Source organism: Lonchura striata, chromosome 1A (genome assembly GCF_050655825.1).
Source record: "Lonchura striata isolate lonStrDom1 chromosome 1A, ASM5065582v1, whole genome shotgun sequence".
Classification (NCBI taxonomy): Eukaryota; Metazoa; Chordata; class Aves; order Passeriformes; family Estrildidae; genus Lonchura; species Lonchura striata.
In genome coordinates, this window is record NC_140741.1 from 50,717,437 (window position 1) to 50,733,186 (window position 15,750).

The 15,750-nt window shown below is 38.9% G+C and overlaps 1 protein-coding gene across 4 annotated transcripts in view; it reads left to right on the forward strand.

Moving 5' to 3' along the window:
• Positions 1 to 15,750, forward strand: part of NAV3 (neuron navigator 3) — a 518,378-nt gene that overhangs the window by 15,038 nt on the left and 487,590 nt on the right. Inside the window, exon 2 of one of the 4 annotated variants that reach the window (XM_085568751.1) lies at positions 10,512 to 10,653. The exons of the other annotated variants lie outside the window; for them this stretch is intronic. The gene's annotated coding sequence lies outside the window, so the exon portion shown is untranslated. The remainder of the gene's footprint in view (positions 1 to 10,511; positions 10,654 to 15,750) is intronic. 4 annotated transcript variants of the gene reach the window in all.

A 15,750-nucleotide genomic window follows, 5' to 3' on the forward strand; every position in this document is an offset into this window, starting at 1 on the left:
TAAATAAATTTTGGCTCTCTGTAGATTTCTTGCTGTAGAAGTAACTCAGTAAAAGATAGTGGATACTAGTGCCTCACTTCCTGTGCCAGGTCTTTCAGCTTCTTAAATATTATGTGTTTTCACACTCAAAGAAGCAGGCTTACAGAGCAAAGCAGGATTTTTTCTCTAAAATTCAGCACATTTTTACTATAGCTATAGCTAATCTATGAGGGAATTAATGCTGTGGGAAGCAGGTGTTTATATTGCTGTCCATTTGTGCAGTGTGTGCTTCTCCTTGTAACAATGAATAATGGAATCTAAAATGTCTTTAGTTATATCAGCTATGTTTTTTTGAGGTTTCCTAAGGTAATATTAAGAGAAAAAGCTCACATGATGTTCATCTGTATAATGATCTCTTCTCTTACCAATTTTCTTTAGGGAATTTCTCTAGACACACAAACAAGTCAAGGCCAATACATCATATTTAAAAACAGACCTCAAAGCAGAAGTTTGCAAAATTCTTTTCATCCTCATCTATCTCCAATCTGACCATCACTCATAATCTTTTCTCTACATATCTCACTTTGTGGGGATATATGCTGCACCTTTAACCTCTGATCCTCAGGTAGTGATCTATTAGCTCCAGCACTGTGGTGCCAAATTGGTTTTTGTTAGCCATTAACATGGCTGGAAGATCATGCTGTGTCTGAACAGCTGCAGGACTGCATATCTGCGTCCTTCAGAGAAGAACAGGTACCATCCTGCAGCAAGGCTCCTGCAGTGTCCCTGGGTGGGTGACAGTTCAGGGCTGTGTCACATGGAGCCGTGGTGTGACCTCAGGTTTACTGTACAGCTTGTGTCAGCACTCTTCTCTCCCTGTCTGCTCCCTGGATCATCCCTGTGTGCTGCACTTCTCTTCCATGAATATAACAGGAATCTAATTTTCCAGGTCCAGGGAGTTGCACTGATTATGGGCAATATAACTGTTTCTGAAGGCAATCTTCTTGGAAACCTGCCTGGAAAGATGTGCAATTGCTCTTGGCTGAAGCCAAACAAGGTCCAGTTTTCTCTCTCATTGTAGCTCCCTGTGTGGCAATGGCAAAAGTAGGGGACAGAGCAGAGAGGCACTATGAGGAAAACACTCTTTATTTAATGCATGCTGAGATAAATGCTGGAAGTTGTTACCTGTGATAATACCTGGAACACAGAGGTTGCATCAGGTTCCCACAGCAGTGCTGTGTCCCAGGTAACCCACCATCCAAACTTTTACAGAGATACTGAAGTAACAAGGATCACATGAATAGCTGGAGAGGGCAATGAGGTAAAAGGAGAGAGGTTAAGCTGGGACACAGGAAGAAAGGGAAATGGTCTTCTGCTGGCAGAGGATATACTAGACCAACTGCTCATTGTATCAGGGAATGAGACAAAAGACCTGACAGAATGAATGGTGTTTATTTTTAGCAGAAAGGAAATTGCTTCTGCATCTTTTATATAAGCAGGGGAATGCTATACATCTTTGTTTAGAATGAAGGATTCAATCTAGCTATCCAGTTCAGCCAAAATGCCAGTAGGTTTCATGGATATCTTTAGAGATAGATAGTGACTTGGACATGTCATGCCTGTGTCCTTTCTTCTATATCCACTAATGTGCTGGCAGCTGCAGCATGTTCTGCAAACTCTGAGGATTGTGGGAAGGCCATGAGAGACCCAGGGGAGGGTGTCAGTTCCGTGCCTGTGTCATGTAAGGCCTGGACTTCACTTTGGGACAGCAGCACTAGGTCTCTTTTGCAGTGATGTGATGGGCAAGGCAGGGGACAGATCCTCAGCCAATCTGGATTTCAGTCTCAGACATGACAGTGCCGACTGCGTGCACCAAAGTTGTTGTCTTGTTACCATAACAACGTGGCACATCCTCTTCAGTCCAGGCACTCCATGCCTGGTGTACAGTGCTCAGCAATTGCTCTAACAAGATTCACTTTTATTTTATTCTTGTATTATCTATTGTTTGGGATAGAGAAGGAACACAGCCGTTGGGTTTCCTGATGTGTTTTGCCAGCTTGTCCTAAAACTCCCGGCTACAAGGGAACGGAATGTCCAGATGGCACTGTTTTGCATTCCTGTTTTGAAGATTTGGAAAATAAGTGGCATGTGTATATGCATGGAGAGAAGAACACATACAAAAAACAATTTAGCATATCTGGGAATTTAATGTCACAGTTATTTGTTTTTTTTGAGTTTTAATCATTGTTAGTAATAGAAAATACTGCTGGGATTTTAATAGTGTGGTGTCCCCATAGTATTAAGTAACTGAAAATTGGTCTGCTCTATAAGAAGCAGACCATTCTTCACTATAAATTTTAAACCCTCCAATATTTTTGTTAAAGGGTCAAGGTCAGGAATAACATGCAAACAATGCCTTTTATTCTCTGTGCTTGGTCTGCGGTCTCTTATTCTGGAGACATTGAAGAATCATGGCACAGGAAAATGTGAAAGAAGACATAATTTCAGTTGCATGACATCCCTAGCATTCAAGAGGACTTTTGGGTGTAATGTTTCATACAGGCACAGTTCTTTATCATTAAGTCAAATTCTGTTATTTTATTTACTATCTCACTATTTGGTAGTACTTAAAGTAATTTCTATGGGACCTGAATTTTACCCTAATCCTCAAAAAGACCAAAACCCTTTTAAGGTGACTCCAATCATCTTTTAATGCCTCATCCTAAAATGCTCTAGGGGTTATTGCAAAGCAAGAATAATCACATGTTTATTTTTAAAATAATGAGAAAATCATACTATCATTTTATTACACTTTTCTCAGCTTTGTGGGTAAAATATTTTCCTGTTGACATTTCTGAAGGAGGCAAGAAAATTCTTCTTCAAGAGCAAGTTTATATGCAATGAGAAGCTGGAATAGCAACAGCAATCTTTGTAAATCCTAATGAAAGCCATAATCCAGAGGAATAAGTCTACTTCATAACATTAAATCATTATAATTGCCACCTACTCTTTCAAACCCACAGACCAGCAGCTCCTGAGTACTGATTCGCTGTTTAGATATACCAGAGTCAAGAAAATTTCTCTCTGTGTGTATACATGTATCACCCACTTACAATTCCTAACTCGAGCATCAATGTCAGAATTTTAACCACAATGCTTTGAGGGCAGATGGTCAGCATATTAGTTTACTATTCAGCTGAAGCAGTGCTCCCTCCAGTTGGTTTCTTCGTTCAGCATGCTTTCCTGTGTGCCATTAGCTAACCCTGCCTCAAAACCTTACAAATAATCATAATTCCCTTTAAATATTATGAGGGAACTTTTTTGAATAACCCACCTTGAGTAACTGGATGCAATATATTTCAGTTATTCAGTATTTTTTTTTACTTTGAGACAATAGTTCTCATATTTACAGCCTTGGTAGATTAGCACTGGGATGTTTGCTAGATCATGTTGGACTTTTCAAATGCTGCATCTATTATTAGTGGGAGCACCATACAGTAATTTGAGGCCAACAACAACAACATAAAAGTAATTATTTGCCCTTACAGGAAATCTCTTTCTCCTGTGTCACCAAATTACAGTCTGCTAAAATCAACAGATAATAAACTAGCTAAGTTTTGAAGACTTCTAGAGTAATTCTGGTGCCTAAGCAGTCCAAAAGTTAGGTGCTCATTTTCTAAGTTCCAAAATGCTAATTTCATCTTTTTCAACCATGTAATTAATTGTACCAGAATAGGCTTTTAAAAATTAAAACTATGTTGTCATGAGGTATTTTAGTATTTAGTATTTTGAGCATTGAATGAAATACATATCCAAATCTTTATTTTTTTTGTAAGAATGGGACAAGGACCATGCACTCGAAAATACAGCACTTAATTTCTTCAATGTTTATGTAATCAGTTTTTTATTTTGGACAGCTATTCCATACTACTACTTGCAATGAGAGTCATTCTAGATTAAAAAATTAAGGAAAAAAAAGAGTGAATTTTCAACTTGTTTGCATGAGAAAATTTAGCTAAGTTCAGGCCTTGTGAACAAAGGAAGTGTTAACACTCCTCTGGGCTGCTCTCCCACTTCAGCTAAGAAGCTGTGAAAAAATAGACTCTTTCAGGGCTTGAATGTGAATGACTTGAACTCTACTGTAACTAGGAAATCTTTTCAGAATCAGACAGAACCAAGCAGGTTTTCAGTTGGTCATATCCCATTCATTCCTTCACTCCTTATCCTCCGTGTGCTGATTCAGCTTGTAACTGAGCATGTTAAGGCTTTTGAAGTCTGATCAAAGATCCCACACTGGCTGCAGAGAGGTGGAAAAGAAGGAAGGCACCTTATCTTTTGTGCTCATCCTAGTTCCAGACTTTACTGCTCTATCACTGTCATCTAAACCAGAATAAAAAATGAAAATTCCTCTGGAACTTGGATGGTATTTTAATTGTTCAGTTATGAGTAATTCAAGAGGTTGGCTAATGCTAAATTATTTTTTTCTTTCTGTTCTGTTCATATGCTGATTGCTTCCCAAATTCTACTGCCTCAGCTCCCCAGTGTTAACTGTTGCTTCTTTATAATGCCTTACAAGAAATATTGCTGAGTACACCTGCATCGCTACTCATGTCGGAAATAAAAATTACCTAGCCCATGTCTAAAGGCCACACCTTATGAACAACTGATGCATTTTTTATCTTCCTATGTCATTGAAAAAATGAGGGAAAGGGAAAGCATGTTGTCATTAAACATTGTTCTCCTAAGTATGATCAAAAGCCTCCTTTTAGTATGAGGTCCATGTAGTTCACCTGCCAGGAAAGACTGGCAGGGAAGGACTCTGCCCATGCTGAGTATTTTCAAAGAAACAGAAATATTTCTATAGTCTCTGGAGTGATAGTAGTAGCTTAAGGTAAACTGGTGAACCAACCCTGGATAAACAGTTTTCAGTTAACAAAGTTGTCATCAAGATTGAGTTTGGAATAAGCTGGACAATGTCTATATTTTTGCTAACTCCTGTTTATATTGATCCCTGAGAGTAACTGGACATTTAGGGAGGTAACCTTGATTATTTTTTAATCAAGTGCTGGGTCATGAGTCAGTGACTCAAGCTACACCTTCAGCTCATGACTATTAGTCCACAACTTTTATGGGCTTGTTGGTGTTTACACATTTATTGCTGTTTTTCCAGTCCTTCCACTTATCCCTAAATTGCTGGGCAGGATAAGGTTTTTAGTTCTGTTCTTTTCCTCAGTTCTTGTTAGGAAGAAGAGATGGGTCCCATGCCTGTTTTCCATGCCACAAAGCTTTCTGCAGGAGCAGCCCTTGAAAGGATATCTTAAGGTCTTTGGTAGATGTGTGTATAACTAGATCCCTGTGCATTTCTCTTTGCTTCACAGGCCATCTTCTTCAGTAGCAACCTCTCCTTCTGCCAGGGCATAGCACCAGGAATTGTTATAAAGGCTTTCTCTAACTGGACACTGGTGTAATTTTGCTGCTGTCCGCATCTGATGTCAGTACTGAAATGTACCAAGCTGACCAAAATGCTTTTACTGGTCAGCAATACAGTACCCACAAGCTGGAATTTTTCACTTATCTCACTGTTTTTTTTTTATTATTATTATTTTTTGTGTTTTTTTTTTCTTTTTTTCCTGCAGAGGAAAAACCGAATTATTTCTCAGGATAAAGGCTGCATTCTGCTGTCACTTCATTTCAATTCACATTGCATCTTGTGATTGCATGTGCAGTCAAAAATTGTTATTTTTATTATCTGCAGCATGGCAGACAATGAGACTGCTGATCTGCAGCAAATTCTGCATCAAGCCTTGCACTGAGTTATCCCAAGTCTGTGAAAGGTAGGCAAAGTTCTGGGCATAGCCTGAGGTCTGCATAGCTCTGTTTTCCTTCATAGCCTTTTATTTAAATGGCTGCTGATAACAGAAAATGGCATTAAAGTGACTTATGATGTCAGCAAACACTGCTGCCTGAAAATGTCACATTGCTGTCATTGCTCAGACAGAAAAGGACCCAGCATTGGCTAGTGTGTACAGTCAATAAGGAGAACTGATCCCTGATCCTTTCCTGCCCTTTGCAGAATAGAAGTTCTTTAGACTAGAAGAGATAAGAAGAGAAAAAGAAACATATGGCTGCATTTATGTTTTTTAATAATTTTTAATATAAAACAGAAATAAATATTTTTGTGACCTAAAATATATTGCATTGAAATATTTCCTGGTGAGTGATTAGAACAGCATGTAATAGTGTCTGACGAGCAACATGAATTCATTGACAACCAGCTGTTGAGTCTTACATATTTGATCTGTTTCTATTCCTTATGTTTTATTAATGCCATCCTTGAGTTCTAATAATGCCTGATTCTGTGCTTCTCAGTCAGCTACTGAGAAATTAATTTTCTGGGACTTGTGGGATTGAACCTGCCATTCCTGTGGAACATTAACCAGACTTTGGTCTTGGGAGAACTCTTAGATCCCTCCATGCAGCACACTTTTTATAAGGATAATAACATACAGTAAGAAACATATTCTGTGAGCACTGTCACTTTGTATATTGCTACACTGAAGTGTGGTAGGAGAAATAGGACCACAGTTAGGATATCTCTCTGTGATAGTCCATGGGTATGTGTAGGTCCAGGTAGGGAGGATGCAAGGACCCCCAGCTCATTGCACAGCAATTAATGGGCAAAAATACAACTGAACACCGGTTGTGATAATGTATTATAGCTTTGTAGATTCAGGGCCTCTGGGTCCATGTGTAACCCGTGAAGACCAGACCTCTGGTCCGCATAAAAAGTAAAATAAAGACCAGGATGAAGGCTTGCTCACACCTTGCACTTCCTTCACTGCTAGAGGAAATCTGAGGATGCTGAGAGGAAGCAGAGGAGCTTTGGCACTGGCTCCATCAAGTGGCCTGGCCTCAGTGGATGTGGGGGTGGGTTTTGCTGCTTGTACAGGAGAGCATTCAACAATCAGTGCATGGGCTATTACACCCACACCCAGAGCCTTGCTCCATCGCAGAGCCACTGCCACAGACCCTGTCACCAGGTGTAGAACTCCATTTGGTTATCCTGATATCTGCATACAGAGTCATTAAAAAACATGTTATGAAGGAAAGGACATAGGGAGGCAGGAACCATGGCCTGATCTGATGAACTTTTCATTTCATTTAGGTTGCTTCAGCTACAGTCAGGCTTTGCAGAGAGGGAGTACATATAGTTCTTAGAATATTTTTTTTTACCTGCTTTTTCCTGTACTTTTTTTTTCTTTTCTTATGTGGTTTTTTTTTTTTAATTCTTCTATTTTCATTTGTATTTGTTTCAAAATATACTTGATTTAAAACTAAAAAATTCTTCTAGTGTGCTGGTTTCTGGTGGGGGGGGGGGGGAAATTTACATGCCCATCCTGCAGATTGGGCAGCCCAAATTTAATGAAAATAAATGGCATTTGCTCATGTGTAACCATCTCTTATAGAAACCCTGCCTAAGAGTGCCTTGGTTTTTCTGGGATAAAGTAAGCCAGGCAAAGTCTCCCCTTTATTTATCTTACAAGCAAGAGATGACACTTCAGATAATGTTTTCTCAATTTGTCTTTAAAAGCAAAGACTTGAATGGGGGCTCTGTTTCTGCAGTACAGAGTTCACAAAATTCGGGCTGCATGGGTGCAAACAGCAGTCTGTAAACCTTGTGCTGTTTGTCTTTGGGATAGGGTACCTTACAATGTCAATATGTGTTCTGCTAATCAGATGTGTGCTGTGTCCTTTTGCATGAAACATCTATAAAGTATGCATCTCCCTTTGTGTTTTGAAAGCAGTTTGAGCCTGATGTTTTAATACACAGGCTTATTACAGAATTGGTGTCACACAGCATGTCTCCATTTGTATTTACTATGTTGCACCACAGAACTATTTTGTTTTCACATTGTAATGTACATTTGTGAGATGCTTTTCTGAAGTAAAAGTACACAATCAATGCTTTAAAAAATATTGCTTGAGGAAATAATTTTATTAATCCTACACACAATATCCTTCCTGTCATATAGTGGAATTTAGATGGCAGAATCAATAATGTAGTGTTCACGTGGGAATTGCTAATACACAAATTAGTGCGTGGTGCTTCTGCACTTGGTAGAAAAGATAGCCTGTGTTCCCTCAGCCTTTTATTGCTGTGCAATCAAAGAGAATTATGGACATAAAAAATACAGTAAAATATAATGGAATATTTCATGAATTGCAATGTTTACTAACAAGAGAAGAAGTTGCTCTTTTCAAGTTGTCGCTGAACAGAGCTGAAAGCAATATTTAGGGTAGTAATAAAAGGCAAATTATCAGTGTTTTCCTCTAAAGCCTATCATGGAGGTAAACTAAAATCTAATGCAATCTGGTAACATTAATGCATGCTCTTTATGGCATAGAGTGTGAATACTGGAATACTAATTTGTCATATATTACACATAGCAATATCCTTTTGTGTTATTGAAAACAAAAAGGAATATAAATTAGATATAATGAAATAATTTAATTTCTAATGGTTACAAAATGATCTAAATATACTAACAAGACCCTGTGACTGCCTGCTCTAGTAATTCTCAGTTGTGTGCTTATTTTCATAATCAATGCATTACTCAGACTATCTTTGGTGGAATTTATTACTCCATTTTCAGTTTCATGGTACTTAAATATGCAGTAGGCAGTCCCACAGAAAATTGTGATCTGTAGAGCAAAGAATCATGGTGTCAGAGGTCAGAGTTCTTTGTTTTCATTCCTTTGAAATTGCTCTTTAATATTCTAAAAGGGGCAAAAAGCATGTAATTTGCATTTAAAGTACAGCTTTCCTGCATTACATCCCCTTGAATGTATCTTTTGGGTAGTGGACATTTATCATAGAATTCCTCTTGACTCTGGAAACAGTGCAGAAGGTAGCTGAAGAAGCTTTGTAACTGTGCAGTACAAGGCAATAAATCTGAAGCTGCCACAGGATTACTATGGTAACCATCCAGACTGTCGGTCTTCCAGCCGTACTGAAAGGTAGGTTCAATTTTCAGCTCGTCAACTCCTCTCCATGATTTACTTGTTGACACTGCACATTTGATGTAGTAGTGTTAATGCCCTCTTGCAGCACAAGGGACTAATACTGACATTGTTTTATATGGCAATGCACAGGAGCGACCACAGGAGATAATTTGAAATTGTAAAATTGTATTCCTGTCAGCAAATGCAAAAAGTGGCATAAATTGCCAGATTTTGAATCATGTTTTAAGCTGCTTCAACTTTGTATGGGAGAAAGAACTATCTTTACATGGCAGTGTGCAGTATGAGCTTAGAAATGAGGTTAAAATTGCCTGCTTACTTAGACATTTATAGGAGGGGATATGTGCAGGTCATTCTGGGGTGTGTATCCCTGTGCTTGCACCCTTTTTCAATTCCTTACTACAAAGATGGAGATGGTTTTGGCATGCAGTAGGGTGATTTGTCTTTTTTGTCTTGTAGTATTCTCCGTGGAAATGATCTGTGGTTTTAAATAAGTATGGCAAATGCTGTTATGGCTCAAAACAGATTACTTGAAATGTTATGTTTTGCATTTACACACCCACTTACTTTCTCCCTAGGGCAGACTGAGGCTGTGTTAGGTGAGCCAAAGAACCCAGGGACTGCTGACTGACATCTTGATATTTCTGTTTTCGAAGCTGTCCCCCAGCTTTCTGGGGTCAATCCAAATAAGAATGGGGTTTAACTGAGCATAAAGTGCCTTTGTTGCTGAAGAAAGGAGAGAAACGTGTATTAGTTTTTAACACTGAAATACATTCAGGAACACTGAGGCTTGTGAGGCCTGGTTTACCAAGAGTATTTGTGGGTGCGGATGTGCATGTGTCATATGGAGTGTAATTGGATCCTTTCACATCCAGTTAGAGGTGAAATCTGGTTTTCTAAATGGGAATAAAGGCAATTTAGTCTCTGTTACCATATCTTTGATATGAGTGGTTTCTTCTCTGTGTATTGAAAACCAGACTCGGAATTTAGCTTTTCTCTCATGAGGGTACTATTCAAATTTATTGTCCATGCTCTGATTGCGATCTTCAAAAACACTGTAGAAACTTAGTAGATTTTTTACTTCCCCTCCCTGTCAGTGAAAACTAACTGGTCGTTACTAAAGGTAACAGAAACAGGAGGGAGTTTGTACCCCCTCACATATGCCACTCTATAATCATCTTTGGAAAAAGCCAAGCAGGGAAAAAACTCTCCATACAGCAGCTGATATGCTATTAGTCCAGTGTCCTTTGAAGTGACGCTTCTTGACTAGAAAAGGTGTGGCTCAGTTTGAAATAACTTTCTCAAGCCAAACCTTTCCATGCCTAATTTTGTCATTCACCCCATCTTTGACTGTAAGGAGGATTTAAAGATTTTCAGCTTGAAGGATCTTTAGATATGCATTTCCCTAAGATTCCTCTCAAAACAATATATTCATATTAAAGAAATAAACCAACCCTTCTGCTTCTGTGAAATATTCCACCTGCTGAAAAATATTTGTTTGCTCTCCTTAGGACACCACTGCTATTTATCTGCTGGTAATATTCAGTTTGGTTAGTGTGAACCCCAGATGAAGATAACATGGAAAACCACCAAACTGGAAATGTGCTGTCCTGTATGCCTTCTCACAGCTGAATCTGGATTGTCTTCTGAATGGTAAGAGCAGAAGCAGGAGTGGGTCCCTCATCACACAGGCAGTGGTTCAGCCCATATGCTCAAGTTTCTGTTCACTGGGAGCTGGAGTAAGTGATCTCTAACGGGCTATTACAGGTGCTCTTTTGGCTTTTATTTCCACCGGTGGGGTTAGTTGCTATTATTGGGAAGTGAAATTTTGACCTTGGCTGGCTGCCAGATGCCCATCCAGCTGCTGTCTCACTCTTCCTTGTCAACAGGATAGGGGAAGAAAATAAACTCATGTGTTGAGATAAGGAGAGGGAGGTAACTCATGGATTACCATCACGGGCAAAACAGATTTAACTTGGGGGAGATTAATTTGATTTTTTTTCCTAGTTAAAATGGAGTAGGACAGTGAGAAAGAAAGACAGGACTAAAAACCGCTTTCCCCACCTCTTCCTACTCAGTTTCAGTTTACTCCTAGGTGTTCTGTTTTTTCCATCCCCAAGCTGGTGCAGGAGGATGGGGAATGGGGGTTGTGGTTACTTCATAATATTTAATCTCTGCTGCTCCTTCCTCCTCCCACTCTTCCCCTGCTCCAGCGTGGGGCTCCTTCCACAGGATACAGAACTGCTCCAGAGTGGGTCCTTCCCATGGGCAGCAGTTCTTCACTAATTACTTTGGTAATACCAGTCAAAGCTTACAGCAATCAGCACGGAAATGAAGACCAGCACATTTCCCTACAGGGCAATGACTAAGACATAAGAGAAGTGGTGGACATGAGAAGGTGTCAACTTCTCACTTTATGCTGGCACCATATACACGTTATAGGTGGTGAAATTATGAAGGAATGTGTTTCTTTAAGGCTGGCCTTCAAAAATATCATGTCTTCCTTACCTTAATTAGACAGATCACTGTATCCCTTGTGATGACTTAATCTCTTGCTTGAGGATCAGTAGCATATTGTAATTTTAGAACCATGGGCTTTATGAGGAAATGCTGGAAGAATACGAGCACTGCACTTTATAAGGGATAGCAAGAAGGAAAATCTGAGAAAGGAATGATGTGGTTTTGTTTAAACATTTGATGGTGATAGATGTTGGCTAGTGCTGCTTTCCAGACCACAGCTGCTTGAAGGGAGTAAAGCCGACTTTTTCTGGCAGGCCATAGCTAGAGCTTTGTTTGAGACATTGTTTCTTGGCTATGCTATTAAGTAGAAACTTAGTAAGCATCCATATTTTAATAGTCCTAAAGCTCTATCTGGTCTGTGGTTTAGTAGATTTACATATTTCTCTGGAGGTGGATTCAGTTCCTGTTGGAAAGCTGCTCATAATTTTCTCTGCATATTTTATGTATATCTCAAATTAGGAACACGCCTAATAAAAATGTGGTACCATTTTATAATTAGAGCTATGTTCAAATAATCTTTTTTAGAAAGATGCTAAGACTTTGAAAATAGTGCTGATTTCCTAGCATGAACATGGTAGATAATTTAGCAAAAATCTTCTGTTTTCTAGAATTGTACATCTTCTAAATTTATCCTTTGCCATAGCATTTGGTTCTGAAATCTGAACTTTTGTTTAAAGAGAAAATGGTCTCTTGACTCTTATTACTGCAAAAACAATCTTAAAAAATGTGAAGTGTGCCTTCCTTCATGATCTTGACAAGGTGAAATATGATAACCTAATTTGAGAGATTATTAACTCTGAAACTTAGTGCTTTGATAATTTTAAATCTTGCTCAATGATTTCACAAAGGCCAGTGCTGTCCTTTTTAGTGGATGCTGCATCTTTGCTGGCCTGTATTATCATCATTAATAGCTATATTGATTCAGTCACTTATTTTTGTATTTAATTCATTACAAAGTGCAACCACTGAAGAGGATACATAGTCTGGAAATCTCAGTAAATTAAATTGGAAGTTGGAAGAAAGAAGCTATAAAATGCAAGGGAGCCTTTCTTCCTCTTTATTACAGGAGTTGTCTTTGTTTTCTTGGTATTTCTGACATATTTTACACACTGTCATTTGGGTAGCTTTTGAATTTTCTTCTTCCCATCCATCTCTATATGTAGCTGCCAGGAAATTTTTGTTTGTTGCTTTTGACAGTGTTATTGGTTCTACACCATCAGATTCCTGCAGTACTGCAGTAATAGGAAACCAGTGACTGGTTTCCTATAGGAAAGCATGGGTGAAGGAGAGACGACATCATACAGAACTCTGATGCATTCACTAATGCTATTTATAGATGTGCCACTAAGCAGTCAATAATATCTTAGTTTTAAAATAAAACGTGGCTTAAACATTCTGCACTGAAATGTGAAAGATAGTTTATTTTGTTTAAACATATTTTCTTTTGGTTCCAAAGACTGTTGTCTCCCAATGATGGCGCTGAGAGAAATAATTGTTTGCAACACAGATTTATGACAGTTCTTCCAAAGTGTAAAGGTTTGGAAGGGATAGAAAATGGAGGTAGGTGGACATTTGAGTCTTAAATAATGTGGTATATCAATAGACAGCTGAAGTGTTATAGAAGGTGGTTTAGAGGGATGAAAAATGGAACAGGTTGCTTTACAGTGCATGCAAGCATGAGCTGGCTCTCTTTAGGTTGGGAATGAGACTTGGTGCTCTGAGGTAAAGGATGATTCTAGCAGACAATGTTTCTTATGCCCAGATACTTCACACAGTGGGCAGGTGGCATATAAGTATCCATGCTTTCCTTGGTTCCCTGGGAAGGACTGGCAAGGCCAGAGGAGCCTTACTTTGAAGACACACTTAGAAAAACCCCATGGTGGATAACCTATGCCTGAAGCACAGGGGTTGTCCTCATAATGGAGAAGTGCATGGGTAGAAATTCAAAGGGTATCTGGGAAGGGATAAACTCCAGCATAAGCATACAGTCACCTGTAGATTTCAAAAAAATCCAATAGCTACTTCTCCTAAGAACACAGAATTACTCCCCCTCTATTATAGGCAGACAAGTATCATGCTGTGTATTCCTGTTTGAAGTTCTCTTTATAACTTCATTTGTAAATCATGCCATTCAATTTCCCTGATATGCAAACCAAAGCACCTGAAAATGAAATTAAATATGTTGTTTTAAGAAAAGGTGGACAGCAGAATAAATCAAGTACGAGGATATCATTGTTCCATGGCTTTTTCCCTTTGGAAAACATACAGGAATGACATTTAGAAAAGGGGGAGGCAGTGCTTGCACTAGAGAAATGTATGGTGGTGACTGACAACCAAAGCATGAAGAATAAAGGGAATCATGTTTTCAATTAACCATGTTGAAGACCAGGCCTTGAAAATATGAGATAGTCTCTATGTAAACTATGCATAATTTTTGCCAGTCTGTGTCCAAATGAGACAATATCACAATGTGCATTAGAATGGGTTGCCAGAGGTAAATGCTTGTGTGATAACTCCCCTAAGGGAATAAAGAAAAGAGCCAAACTTCCATAGTGTCAGCTGCAACATTTCATCTTTGGCAGCCATTTGCCATTTAGGAAACATGCTCTGCAAGTGTCAGAAACACACTCTTTACACAAGAAGAAGGGGCAAAGAAATGGAACATATTTTAGGCTATGTATTTTTGTTTGATTCCAATGAGTTTTTTCAAGTATTTTGCTTTTGGGGATCTTTATCACTCTTGTATATAAATTTTCAGTAATTTAATACATTGCTAGTTAGTACTGCAGAGTCTAAATTTGTATCTGAATTGCCTTTTCTGTGATATTTTAATGATCTATTACAGTCATCTATACGTTTTTCCATAAGGATCTCTTTTAGTGGTAGGAATAATAAAGTGTTTGATTTGTACCTGAATCAAAGATGGATTCTGCTGATAAGGAAAATCCAAAATAGCTTAATTATAGCTTAATATTGGCTGGTGGGTATATCTGATACTAGACATTGTACAGAGTATCTTGTGGATGCTGCAGATGTTTCCTTTTCATTCAGGGAGTTGAAGCTAATGAAAATATCTTGTCTTTGAAGACATGGCAGATTCCTCAGTTGCAACAAAATAAATTTGCTAATCCGGTTGATTCATGTGCAGTATTGCATTGGAGCATTCTCCTAAAGTAAAATCAATTTTTTAGACATAGTTTGACAGGTTCTGTGTGGAAGTATGTATTTGCTCTGCATTTAGCTTCCAATTTCAGAAGCTCCATATTGGTCTGAAGTCTATGCTTTCTAACAGGACTGCAGACCTCTCAGTCATGGTCATGGTAGGGAAATGGAACTTCCTTTGAGATAAATCTCAATTATTGAGTAGTTGCAAAGACTGACGTATTTGCCCCTCTATGAACATCTCAGTGTGATGCTTGGCTTTGTGCATAACATGGTTTGAGTAGAGGCTGTGTTCAGTCCCAAGCTTCCTCCATCTCATCTGTTCCTCTGGCTTACATTGTATGGGTTGATCAATCTGTGAGTGCAGAGTGAGTCAGTTCAGCCAACTGACTGGATTGAAAACCTTTTGGCAGATTAATCTTCTGCCAGGCAGGTCACTGTGCCAGCTGGTGCTGCGGTCACATGGCTGCTACTTCTGATGCTAGGGCAGTCTGGTGGGAGAGGTCTTCTTTCCATGGCAGCCCATGGTTTCACCAGCCTGGGTGTAACTTTGTACTGAATTTCAGGATTGATGCCTGGATTCTGAGGCCTGGTAAGTGGATTTAATGCAGTCATTTGTTATGCAATTCATGCTGGACTGATTTTCAGTCTCCAGAAGCACTGAACTGAAACTGCCAACAAACTCTGAAACTGCATTAGTTTTTATGTGTGATTACATAGCTACAATGAATACTGCTAAAGTGTTATTTTTTTTTTCTCCTCTGTTCATTGTTACCTATATTTTTCAAGGTAGTGATGTAAAGTTAATTAGTCTATAGTGTCCTGTATTTTCTGTGCATTTTTCTAAAGTTCATTCTCAAAAAGCGGTTTCTTTTGCCCATGGACACCTCCTCTGTTTATTTTTGTTTTGTTTATTGCCCATAAACAAGCAAAGGAGAATTAATGTGAGCAGGTGACCTTCTGTGTTGCGTGAGAGAGGCGGAAAGTGCTGTTTCAGTACAGACCTGCATAAGCTCTGTGCAGCTCTTTCCAGAGCAGCAATTACAGGGAACCATCACAGAGAAGCAC